This window comes from Pristiophorus japonicus, unplaced genomic scaffold (assembly GCF_044704955.1).
Source record: "Pristiophorus japonicus isolate sPriJap1 unplaced genomic scaffold, sPriJap1.hap1 HAP1_SCAFFOLD_136, whole genome shotgun sequence".
In the NCBI taxonomy this organism is placed as follows: Eukaryota; Metazoa; Chordata; class Chondrichthyes; family Pristiophoridae; genus Pristiophorus; species Pristiophorus japonicus.
This window is the reverse complement of record NW_027251029.1, coordinates 12638-26565: the sequence shown is the minus strand read 5'-3', so window position 1 is coordinate 26565 and position 13928 is coordinate 12638. Positions and strand designations below refer to the sequence as shown.

The 13928-nt window shown below is 46.6% G+C and overlaps 1 non-coding gene across 1 annotated transcript; it reads right to left on the bottom strand.

The window, feature by feature from the left end:
- Nucleotides 1-10720: 10720 nt before the first annotated feature.
- trnak-cuu (transfer RNA lysine (anticodon CUU)) lies at nt 10721-10798 on the bottom strand. The gene has a single exon. It is a non-coding gene; the product is annotated as a tRNA-Lys (tRNA).
- Nucleotides 10799-13928: the final 3130 nt, after the last annotated feature.

Genomic DNA, 13928 nt, shown 5'->3' with positions numbered 1-13928 from the left:
ATCCACTATATCTCGGCCCCTCATAATTTTATACATCTCAATGTTGTCTCCCCTCAGCCTCCTCTGTTCCAATGAAAACAAACCCAGCCGATCCAAACTGTCCTCATAGCTAAAATTCTCCACGCCTGGCAACATCCTCGTAAATCTCCTCTGTACCCTCTCGTACAATCACATAATTCCTGTAATAAAGTGACCAGAACTACATGCAATACTCCAGCTGTGGCCGAACCAGTGTTTTATACATTTCAAGCATAACCAACCTGCTCTTCTATCCCATGCCTCAGCCAATAAAGGTAAGCATTCCGTGCGCCTTCTTACCCACCTTATCCAACTGGCCTGCTACCTTCAGGGATCTGTGGACATGCACTCCAAGGTCCCTTTGTTCTTCCACACTTCTCAATGTCCAACCATTTAATGTGTGTTTCTTTCCTTGTTTTCCCTCCCCAAATGCACAGCCTCACACTTCTCTGGATTAAATTAGTATCACCTGAAAACGTTTTAATCATACCTCCTATATTTAAGTTTAGATCATTGATGTTGCCACTAAAAGACAGGGACCTAGCACTGAGCCCTGTGGAACCCCACTGGAAACATCCTTCCAGTCCGAAACACTCCCTTCAAACATTACCCTTTGCTTCCTTCCTCTGAGCCAATTTTGGATCCAACTTGCCACTTTGCCCTGGATCCCATGGGCTTTTACTTTCGTGACCAGTCTTCCATGTGGGAACTTGGCGAAAGCTTTGCTAAAATCCTTATACACTACATCAAACGCACTGCCCTCATCGATCCTGTTGGTTACCTCCTCAAAAAATTCAATCAAGTGAGTCAGACAAGACCTTCCCTGAACAAACCCATGCTGACTATCCGTGATTAACCCATGTCTTTCTAAATGCAGAAATTAAATCATTGATAAATTGTATCCTGCTTTCACGGGAAAGCACCATTAATTAACTGATGATCTTTGTTGTGTATGTATAAAATAAGTATACATACTGTACACTCAATGTACAGTTACATAAGACCACTGGATGTATCTTCACACTGTACACACACTATGCATGTACCACCAGAGGGTGCAACTGGTGGAGAACTCGGGGTCACCTGCACACAACAGGTAACCAGGTATAAAAGGGAGCTCACAGTACTGTACCCTCACTCAGGAGCTGCAATAAGTGGACGAAGGTCACCACAGTTCAAGTGCAATACCTGACTTCGTGGAGTCATTACTAGAGTGCTTACAAACACAATAACTGGTGACGAGAATACGAATTTCCATGTGACAATGGCTAACCTTGGCACGCTTGAACAATTCGCCGATGGGGAAGATTGGGAGGCCTTTGTGGAAAGGCTCGAACACTTCTTTATTGCGAATGACGTGGGGGGAGACGACCCGACATCGCTGGCTGATAAGTGCTGAGCTGTCCTGCTCAGCAGTTGTGGGCCCACCGTCTATGGCCTTGTCAGGGACCTGCTAGTCCCAGAGAAGACAATAATATATGTGGAGCTCGTAACGCTGATACAGGAACAGCTCAAACCTATAGAGAGCATCCTCACAGCCAGACACCGGTTCTCTCCCCACCGGTGGATCCGAAGGCCAGGAAATCGCAAAATATGCTGCAGACCTGAGACGATTGGCTGCAGCATTTGATTTTAGTGATCACCTCACCTCACCACTAAGGGACATCTTTGTTACTGGAATCGGTCACGAGGGCCTTCTCCACAGACTGCGCCCTGCGGACACCACGGTCACCCTGCAGAAGGCAATTAACGTGAGCCAGGCGTTCATGATCTCGGCCTGCGATTCCAAGTGGATGTCTCACCCCCAGGACTCTAACCCAGCAAGTACTGTGAACGGAAAGGTGCCTTTTAGAGGCAGGGCTGCTGCTAGCAGTCTCTCTCAGGGAAGAGAGAACAGAACACCGAGTCCCACAATCCTGAATCCGCCACATGGGGCCAACCGGCCAACCCCATGCTGGCGCTGTGGAGGAAATCACAGGGCCCACCAGTGCCACTATAAAGACTATACTTGCAAAGGCTGTAACATGAAGGGCCACCTCCAGCGAATAAGCAAGAGAAATCGTACTCACCGAGTCGATGAAGAGTTGGCCGATCATCCGGACTCCAGCGACGATGAGGTGTACGGAGTGTTTACCTGCACCACCGGGAGTTCCCCGGTGAAAATGGAAGTTAAAATCAATGATGTTCCAGTCACGATGGAGGTGGACATAGGGGCGAGCCAGTCACTGATGAATCAGGCGGCCTTTGAGAAACTCTGGGACAATCCAATCGAACGACCTAAAATGATCCCGATCGAAGTGAAACTGCTCACCTGCACAAACGATACATCCCAGTCGTTGGCAGCGTGGATGTCCAGGTGTCCCATGGCGGCGAGATGCACAGGATACCTTTGTGGATCATTGCTGGTGATGGTCCAAAGCTATTAGGAAGAAGGTGGATGAAAAAGATCAATTGGAGCTGGGAAAAGCTCAAACCTCCAGCGATCGACATCCCTCATGGCCCCGAAGTTGGATCCAGCACAACACCTGAAAAACCAACCGCCCAACTCGACTGTGAGGCGACGACACAGACCGGTCAACCCAACGGCGAGATGATCCAGCCCAAACGACTCGACCTTACCTTCCAGGCTCCAGTGGCAGGACTCCAGAGGAAGAAAATTCACGCAGAAGATAACTTCCCGGCTTCCGTGGCAGAACCTGGGGAGAAAAGGATCACCGCAGCCTACCTCATGGAGAGAAAGAAGATTGCGTCCGAACCACGAGGTGAAGGGCCTGAAGTCAAGATGGCGGCAGCCAGACCACAAGGGAGCAACACGTGATGCCGAGCGGCGAACAGGATTGGGGTAAAGATTGCAAGACCCTCTTAAAGGAGACCGGCAACCCATCACAATTAAAGGGACAGTTCCACTCTTTATACAGCGATGATGGTGATAAATATGTAAAAGATGTAACTGACAATTTCAAGTTTTTAAATGTAACTAATCATGATAAGTCAGGCGATTGCGGTCAGAACCAAAGTATTGTGAGTGTCAACGAAGTGATGACGTGCGATGCTGGGATTTACAAGCATGCCGACAAAACCAAGGGCAACCTCCCGTCAGCACCCAGGTCCAGCGATCATGTAGCCTGCCCCTCCGGGACCAATGTGATACCCCAGGGAGTGTGGCCACACACAGAGGGTGCATACCAGCTGCAGGGCCAGTGATCAGCGGACGGCAAAGGCACCACGACCAGTACCCTGCCCCCGATCGGCTCTAACTCTCTGGCCACCAGGGCCAGTACTGGGAGCGAGCGGATAGCAACCTCCTGCCCTCCCAACGGGACCTGGGATGACCAGGCTCCCACTATCGCTGAAGAGTAGCAGGGAGACACTGCAGCCTTCAAAGGAGGACAGGGAGGCCACACACTCCTGTGGCTCTGCCCATCACGAGGCAACGGCAAAGGCTCTGAGACTCAGCCAGGTGAGCGATCTGAGCCCACCCAGCTGGCAGGGGACGCAGTTCCGTAATCAGACAACCTGGACACAGTCTGGTCACTCTGGAACTAGTGTCCTCACCCACCTGCACATACACAACCCAGGGGCAAGGCTGTGATACCACGTATGTACCTTACCTGTAAAATGTACTTGTTCCACTACTGTAGAACCCAAACAGTGATGTAACTAATCCGATGTTTTTTTGTTCTTTCTGTCTGTACAGGTCTGCACTTGCAGGTGTTGAGCCACACACATGGTCTATGTATGGGGGGCTGAATGGATGTATGTAGCCATGGACACACATGGATCACACCCAGAACCCACTCAACCCCCACTGCAACCTCCAACCATCCACTGCTGAACATTTCCCAATGTCGTGGCAATAAGGACTTGGCGGTCCACAGGGAGAGAACCAAGCCAAAGCATAGTCAAGGTGCAAGAGCTTTGGGTCTCGGGCCAGAGCACACAATGCAAAGGCCAGTGGCACAAGACTAAGGGGAGAGTGATGTTGTGTATATATAATATAAGTCTACTCCCTGTACATTCAATGTACAGTTACATAGGACTACTGGATGTACCTTCACACTGTATAAACTATGCCTGTACCATCAGAGAGTGCAACTGGTGGAGACCTAGGGGTCACCTGTACACGACAGGTAACCAGTTATAAAACGGAGCTCACCATACTGTACCCTTCTCAGGAACTACAATAAATGGACTAAGGTCACCACAGTTCAAGTAAAATACCTTGCCTCATGGAGTCATTACTTGAGTGCTTACAGACACAATAGAAAGAGATTGAACATTAAATGGTAGGACATTGAGAATTGTAGACGAACAAAGCGACCTGGGAGTGCATGTCCACAGATCCCTGAAGGTAGCAGGCAAGGTGGATTAGCTGGTTAAGAAGACATGCAGAATGCTGGCCTTTTTTAGCCGAGGCCTAGAATAAGAGAGCAGGTGGATTATGCTTGAATATAAAACACTGGTTAGGCCACAGCTGGAGTACTGCGTGCAGTTCTCGTCTCCACTTTACAGGAAGAAGACTGTGATTGCACTGGAGACTTACAGAGGAGATTTCGAGGATGTTATCGGGAGTGGAGAATCTCAGCTATGAGGACAGATTGGATAGGCTGGAGTTGTTTTTCTTGGAACAAAGTGGGCTGAGGGGAGGCATCATTGAAGTGTATACAATTATGAGGGGCCTTAATATAATGGATAGAATGGGCCCATTTCCCTTAGCAGAGAGGTCAACAAACATGGGGCATAAATTTTAAGTCATTGGTAGAAAGTGTAGGGGGGATTTGAGGGAAACTTTCTTCACGCAGAGGGTTGTGTGGGTCTGGAACTCACTGCCTGAAAGGGTGGGAGAGGCCGAAACGCTCACCACATTTAAAAAGTGCTTGGATGTGCACCTGAAGTGCCGTAACCTGCAGGGTTGTGGACCGAGAGCTGGAAAGTGGGATTAGGCTGGAGAGCCTGTTATTGGCCGGCACGGTCACGATGGGCCGAAATGGCCTCCTTCCGTGCTGTAAACTTCTGATTATATAATTCTATGAAAAATAATCACCAAACGTGGGGCTCGCACCTCTGACCCTGAGATTTAGAATCTCATGATCTACTGACTGAGTTAGCTGGGCTTCTGCAAAATGCACCTTTTTGTCGTTGATTACAGCTCCGCCCCAGATGTTTAAACTTGCTGTCGAGGAACTGCCAGGATCTTCTTGAATGGTGGACCAGGCTCGAGGGGCCGAATGGCGTACTCCGGCCCCTAATCCTGACATGCTTATGATCTTATGACATTTCACAGGAGAACAAACTCGCCCCTGAGCATGCATGAGGAGAAAGCTCCAGAAAATAATCCCGCCTGGTGAGCTTTCGCGTGTGAGGCGAACGTGTTCACCGCTACACTGCGGAAACATCTCCACTTTCAGCACCAGGTCAGACGGATGTGTTAAGCGAGCAGGTGGACTGCAAATCCCACTTTTAAGGCGTTGGTCGTGGTGTCAAACAATGAGTTTCACTTCATGATTAAAAACAGGAAGTGTCAGAAGTGTGATGTGAACCCACACCTCCAGAGGATACTGCGACCTAAACACAGAACCTTGGACCGCTCTGCCATCCTGACTATTTAATGCTGTATGTGGCCAACTGCAGGTTTATTTTGAACTTTTGTGTCCTTTCACATGAAATAAATGAGGGCAGCAGGAGTATCTCTGCCTGACACCGGGGCAACAGTGAGACAGACCTTGGAGCAAGGGTCTGGTTATTGCCAAACAGCAAAGAAAATATTAATTCCCGAATTATCCTGAAGAACAGTGACCTCGACGTGATCTGGGGTCAGACGCGCAACCGTTGCGCCACGAGGTCGATATAGCACATCGAAAATGTTTGACTATATGAAAGTTTCACAATACAAGGGGCCTTAAAATCCCCGCCCATTCCCACCGGGTGTCAGAAGCAGCGCTCACCTGCCAGTCACCGTATGTTTTTTCGTTCAACTTTTGTGTTGCTTTCACGGGGTTGCATCATTAATTAACCCGTCACCTTCTTTTGCACAATGAAAGAAATGCTAACTGAGGCAGAGTCGATACTTCAACCATTTTTTTTCTGGGCTTTGCATAGAAACATAGAAACATAAAAACATAGAAAACAGGTGCAGGAGTAGGCCATCCGGCCCTTCGAGCCTGCACCACCATTCAATATGATCATGACTGATCATTCACCTCAGTACACCTTTCCTGCTTTCTCTCCATACCCTTGATACCTTTAGCCGTAATGACCACATTTAACTCTCTTTTGAATATATCAAACGAATTGGACTCAACAAATTTCTGTGCTCGAGAATTCCACAGGTTCAGAATTCTCTGAGTGAAGAAGTATCTCCTCATCTCGGTCCTAAATGGCTTACCCCTTGTCCTGAGACTATGACCTCTGGTGCTCGACTTCCCCAACATCGGGAACATATTTCCTGCCTCTAACCTATCCAATCCCATCAGACCTGTATATGTTCTATGCGATCCCTTCTCATTCTTCTAAATTCCAGTGAAGAAAAGTCTAGTTGGTCCAGTCTTTCTTTACATGTCAGTCCTGCCCTCCCGGGAATCAGTCTGGTGAACCTTCGCTGCACTCCCTCAATAGCAAGAATGTCCTTCTTCAGATTAGGAGACCAAAACTGTACACAATATTCCAGGTGTGGCCTCACCAAGGCCTGCGTCCGCGCACATACAGAGGCTGAATTCCAGGACATAGTCGACGTATTTACTGAGGCGTATGAAAGCATGGGCCTTACGCTAAACATCCGTAAGACAAAGGTCCTCCACCAGCCTGTCCTCACCGCACAGCACTACCCCCCAGTCATCAAGATCCACGGCGCGGCCCTGGACACCATGGACCACTTCCCATATCTCGGGAGCCTCCTATCAACAAGAGCAGGCATCGATGACGAGATTCAACACGGCCTCCATGCGCCAGTGCAGCCTTTGGCCGCCTGAGGAAAAGAGTGTTTGAAGACCAGGCCCTCAAAACTGCCACCAGGCTCATGTTCTACAGAGCTGTAGTAATACCTGCCCTCCAGTAAGGCTCAGAGACATGGACCATGTACAGTCGACACCTCAAGTTGCTGAAGAAATATCACCAACGATGTCTCCGCAAGATCCTACAAATCCCCTGGGAGGACAGACGCACCAACATCAACAGCCTTATTCAGGCTAACATCCCCAGCTTTGAAGCACTGACCTCACTCGATCAGCTCCGCTGGGCAGGCCACATAGTCCGCATGCCAGACACGAGACTCCCAAAGCAAGTGAACTACTCGGAGCTCCTTCATGGCAAACGAGCCAAAGTTGGCAGCAGAAACTCTACAAGGACACACTCAAAGTCTCCCTGATAAAGTGCAACATCCCCACTGACACCCAGGAGTCCCTGACTCAAGACCACCCGAAGTGGAGAAAGTGCATCCGAGAGGGTGCTGAGCACCTCGAGTCTCAACGCCGAGTGCATGCAGAAATCAAGTGTAGACAGCAGAAAGAGCGTTCGGCAAACCTGTCCCACCCATCCCTTCCCTCAACAACTATCTGTCCCACCTGTGATAGGGTCTGTGGCTCTAGTATTGGACTGTTCAGCCACCAAAGAACTCACTTTAGGAGTGGAAGCATGTCTTCCTCGATTCCGAGGGACTGCCAATGTAGATTCCAAAATTCATGGAAACCCCCCAGTGTTTGGACTCACTGAAAAGGAAATTCGATTTAGGACTATTAAACATAAAGTTTGGGATTCTAAAAAGCATATGGAAGAAATCTACAATTCGTAACCAAGTTTGGGATTTTAAAAGGCATGTTTGGGCCTGTGGGGAAAAGCTGCAGTGACAGAGGGGTGGGATTTAGAGTTTGGATATTGTCGCTCATCAGTTTGTCTGGGGGAGCTGTTTAACCATAGTCAGGCTCCCAGAAAACATTAGCATTTAAACAATCGATCACGGAATAAACATTATCCACCCCACCCACAGGACCCAAATATCACATCCATATTCCAACACCTTTTCAACATGTATAGAAATATCTGGCTCAGCTCAGACATCCCGAAGCCAAAGCAGTGCTATTACAATGGACAAGAGTTCATCAGTTCATAAAGAAGGAGTGTCGCCGTCCCAAAGTCTATCAACACCAGATTAAAACATTTAATCAAGTCTCAGTTAGCTAGTCCGCCAAAACTTACACAAAGAAGACCACTTAAATCAATGGGCAGCAAAACTTAAACAAAAGAAACGTTAGATTTGGCACGAAGATTAAGCAGCCTCTCAGAGTATAACTGGGGGCCTATCGTACCAAGAGCAACATATTTTTCTGACCATTACTTTGGAACAACAAGATCAAGATCGAGAGCAAACGGCGAGATAACACAGGAAGAGACATCACGACATCGGAGAAAAGAACTTCAAAAAACCAATCAGTGGAACATCAATACCAACTGACTTGGTAACAGGCATCAACCGGACCACCGCGACCGACGGACCCAACCAGGAAAATCAACCACTAGAAAACCGGGGTCCACGCAAGTTTTCCACTCTACAATTTGTGCCTCGACTGTCCAGCAGGTAAAAATTACCGAAACAACTTAAAACCCTATTGATGACAAAGGATACCGGCTTCGGGACAATCAGAATACTTCTTCACAGACAAGGCACCGGAAGGCTGGAAGGTCGATCACACCGGTTGTGGGAGAGCTGGTTGGCGGTGACATGGAAGTGTCTGCAGTGTGCGGGACCAGACTGCTTCCACACATCCACAATGAATGTCCCACCCTTTATTTGGGAAGAGTACAATTGAGAGTGGACAAGTTCCATCCCGGTCAGAGCAATCTGAAGCTTTAACTGACTGACACCCGAGTTTGGGATTGTAATGTCTGTCAGCATGTAATGCTTGTAGCTCCACACTGTGGATGTGGACGTATTGTGTACTGCAACTGTACAGTTAATCATTAAACAGAACAGGCTCTTTCCGGAGAGTTCCGAGAGAGCAGCCTGCATGTTAGGAAGCTGTGTGTGCTGTGCTCTGTGAAGATGTCACAGGGATGTCTTGCAACATGTGCATCTATCAGTCTCTGTGGTGCAATGGATTAGTGCGTTCAGCTATTAACTGCAAGCTTGGTGGATCGTAGCCCATTCAGGGACAAAGCCTTTAATTGTTTTTCCCCGAAGATTCGGTGCCGTGCAGTTCCAGGTTGTCATTGTGCATTTTGGCTGCACGAATATATTCCGCAACCATTGCCAGCTGTGCTGTTATCAAGTTATACCAACTGTTACTTGCATTTTCGCGTGGTTGTTCGTTGTCTCGTCGCCAATTGATACGCTCATAATAAAGAATGAACTGAGTACTGTGAACAATGAGTAAGTATGACATTAGCTCCTTTAATAAGACTCCAGAGTGCTTCTATACCGTGCTGCCAAGGGATGCTGGAATCCCTTGGGACTTCAACAGGTCGGCCCTCAGGTGGTGGTATGATACAGATCGCCAAGGGTTAAATACATGACAAAGGTGTGTACGGAAATCAATCATCAAAAGCCCTTTCATTAATCACAGGGGTTTCCGGCAATTTTCTGATCTAAAGCGCTTTCCGTCCTTGTCCTTAAAATTGCAGATGTGGGAATTGATGAGTTTAATGACTTTGAAAGGAGAACATTGTTGTTTGGTGCAGTTCCGTTCAGAGAAAAGTTTGTGAAAGGAACTTTTTGCAGAGAGAGGGATTGAGCATTTCAGCTTGTTGCTGAACACTTCTCTCTGGGCACTGAGCTAAGCAGCAGTTTCCGTAGTGTAGCGGTTATCATGTTTGCCTCACACGCGAAAGGTCTCTGTTTCGAGCCTGTGCGGAAACATTATTTGTCAAGCAAAAACGTGTCTGCAATAAAATTGAACAAAAGCTGTCCGGGATACATTGTCGCATGAGCAATGAACATTTTAAAACTAGTATACTCAAATACAGAGTGTGTAAAATCAGATCGGGGATAAAACTTCATCAAGGGTTAAAGTTTCACTAATTATTAAAGTTCAGTTTTTGAAATTTCGACTGTCCCTGTTCGCATTTCTTTCATTCTGTGAAACAACACTATCGGTTTATACCATCAGATCTAAGTTGCATTTGAAACGCACAAACAACTCATTAATTATTCGCTCTTCCACAGTTCCAGAGCTCAGAGGGTTATTGTCCATCCCTGGGATGCAAACTACCTCCGACTCGGGCCAAAGCTCCCCGTGCACCGATCACAGGCTCAGGAAAACCCTGGGGGAGAGGATATCCCAAATACTGGGCCTTCCAGCAGCCCTGAACAAGCGCCCGGTCTGAAAATTTCCTGAGTAATAACGTGTAATTGAAGGACCCAACAGTCAGGATTGCCGAGCGGTCTAAGGCGCTGCGTTCAGGTCTGGAGGCGTGGGTTCGAATCCCACTTCTGACATTCAGTGTTTTTAATTACAAACTCATTTGTTTTGACACCACTCTGAAGTGCTTTGGGACATCCATCTGACTTCATAAAATTACTCCATCTCAATTATAAACGGTGATATCAAAGTTACTTCCCAAACCAGGAAATGATCCCGGGTGGCTGTAGCGAAAGGAATGGTTTTGTGAAGCATTGAAAGGGGCCCTCTAAATATCTCTAAATAATAGAAGATTATGGGTTCATTAATGATGTTTTCCCGTGAAAGCAACATAAATTTTAAGAAACAGTAATCGACGAACATGGGGCTCAAACCCACGACCTTGAGATTAAGAGTCTCATGCTTTACCGACTGAGCTAGCCAGGCTTGTCAACATCTACCCTGTCAATCCCCTTCAGAATATTGTCCGTTTCAACGAGATCACCTCCAATTCTTCGAAACTCCAGAGAGAATCGGCATATTCGACACAATCTCTCATCATAGGACAGCCCTCTCATCCCAGGAATCAATCTGTTGAACCTCTGTTGCACCATCTCCAAGGCAAGTATATCCTTCCTTAGATAAGTACTATGGGCGAATATCCTGTTTTTCTGCTGATTCTACGGTTGTATAAAAAGTTATTAAATTCAACAGTCGCTGGGCAAATATATTTGTATTTTTTTCAGTGTGCAATACATGTAGGTGCATTAATGTTGATTGAAACAATTATTCAGTATTTCACCGACTTGAATTATTTTTAATCAACTTGCTCTGTAACAATGCTTTCCCTGACCGAAAATCAAACCCTGACTGACCACAGCAATGAGAGCACCAAACCCTAACCACTAGACTACCAGGGAGCACTGTTTGCAGTTGCCCCATCGTACCGAAAATATAGCCCACAGTACAAGAGTGAGGAAGTCTTGCTACAATTGTACAGGGCCCTGGTGAGACCACACCTGGAGTACTGCACACAGTTTTGGTCTCCTTATCTGTGGAAGGATTCACTTGCCTGGGAGGTGGTACAACAGAGGTTCACCAGATTGATTCCTGGGATGAGAGGATTGTATTAAGTTGAGAGATTGTGTAGAATGGGACTATATTCTCTGGTAGATTAGAAGAATGAGAGGTGATCTCATTGAAACACACAATATTCTGAAGGGGATTGACAGGGTAGATGCTGAGAGGTTTTATCCTCCGGTCTGGAGTGTCTAGAACCAGGGGGCACAGTCTCAGGTGAAGGGGTCGGCCATTTAAGACAGAGATGAGGAGGAATTTCTTCACTCAGAGGGTTATGAATCTGTGGAATTCTCTGCTCCACAGGCCTGTGGATGCTGAGTCTCTGAATATATTCAAGGCTGCGTTAGATAGATATTTGGAGTCTCAGGGAATCAAGGGATCGGGAGATCGAGCGGGAAAGTGGAGTTGAGATCGACGATCAGTCATGATCACATTGAATGGTGGAGCAGGCTTGAGGGGCCGTATGGCCTACTACTGCTCCGATTTCTTATGTTGTTACCTGTGCTGGCTCTGTGAAAGAAGGTTCCAATTAGTCCCATTCCCCAGCACCCTGCAAATGTTTCTTTTTCAACTATATTTCCCTTTGGAAAGTTAATATTAAATCTGCTTCCAAAACCCTGTCAGGCAGAAAAATATTCACATTAATTTTATACAGCCCCATGTTAGACAGTACTTTCCCTGCTTTGCATGTCATGCGTCGGCAAATGTATGGCAGATGAAGTATAATGTGGATAAATGTGAAGTTATCCACTTTGGTGGTAAAAACAGAGAGACAGACTATTATCTGAATGGTGACAGATTAGGAAAAGGGGAGGTGCAACGAGACCTGGGTATCATGGTACATCAGTCATTGAAGGTTTGCATGCAGGTACAGCAGGCAGTTAAGAAAGCAAATGGCATGTTGGCCTTCAGAGCGAGGGGATTTGAGTACAGTGGCAAGGAAGTGTTCCTACAGTTGTACAGGGCATTGGTGAGGCCGAGCCTGGATTATTGTGTACGGTTTTGGTCTCCTAACTTGAGGAAGGACATTCTTGCTATTGAGGGAGTGCAGTGAAGGTTCACCAGACTGATTCCCGGGATGGCGGGACTGACATATCAAGAAAGACTGGATCAACTGGGCTTGTATTCACTGGAGTTCAGAAAAATGAGAGGGGATCTCATAGAAAAGTTTAAAATTCTGACGGAGTTAGACAGGTTAGATGCAGGAAGAATGTTCCCAATGTTGAGGAAGTCCAGAACCAGGGGTCACAGTCTAAGGATAAGGGGTAAGCCATTTAGGACCGAGATGAGGAGAAACTTCTTCACCCAGACAGTGGTGAACCTGTTGAATTCTCTACCACAGAAAGTTGTTGAGGCCAATTCACTAAATATATTCAAAAACGAGTTAGATGTAGTCCATACTACTCGGGGGATCAAGGGGTATGGCGAGAAAGCAGAAATGGGGTTCTGAAGTTGTATGTTCAGTCATGAACTCATTGAATGGCGGTGCAGGCTAAAAGGGCCGAATGGCCTACTCCTGCACCTATTTTCTATGTTTCTATGTTTCTATGAATTATTATCTTGTCTCATTTTACACACTGCATTTTTGACATTGCTTTAAAATGTTTGGTGCCTGTGACACCAGCCATTGTTAGATTTAGTCACACACCATCCTGACTTGGAAATATATTGTTCGTTCCTTCATCGTCAATGGGTTAAAAGTCTCGAACTCCCTCCCGAACAGCTCTGTGGGAGCACCTTCTCCACACGGACTGCAGCGGTTCAAGATGGTGGCTCACCACCACCTTCTCAAGGGCAATTAGGGTTGGGCAATAAATTCTGGCCTTGCCAGTGACACCCAGATCCTGTGAACTAATATAATAAAACACTATTTTAGGAATCTGGTTCTAAATATTCTTTGCTGACGACACCAGGAATCTGGGGAAACTTTTGTCAAATTGGGCTCAAAACTGGAGCGGTAATTACTACCGTGCACAGAAAATAGAATCAGTATTAAAGATAAAATCACATGGTGCTCATTATCAGAATCAACGTAGTAAGATTTGAAATAAAGTGAAAGAATTGCACAGTGAAAGGATTTGGAAATTAAATTTGACTTGTATTTCGCTCTTTAATTAAACTTTGTGGCATCTGTCTGCCATTCATGTCTCTGTTGAATAAGGAAGGAGGGGTTTGACATTGACCAGACTGCACTGTTCCTGATATTTGTGGCTCATCGTTTACAATGAGATGTTACTTAACTATTGGTCAGTGCCCACTTTAGCTCAGCCGTTGCTTCGTAGTACCAACTTTGTGAAAAGTTTGAATTTGTCTTAATGCACTTGCTGCCTGGTGTTTTTGTTGTCATTTTCAATCCCCTTCTTTCGCACTGAAACAAATTGTAACCGTGTTTTTAAATTCGCAGTGCGAGAGTTTTGCAGTGCATATTTAAATGCTTCACATAAACCTTTCCAATCACTTCAGTTATCAGGGTTCGATTCCCAGTTAGGGAAGTAATTTTGC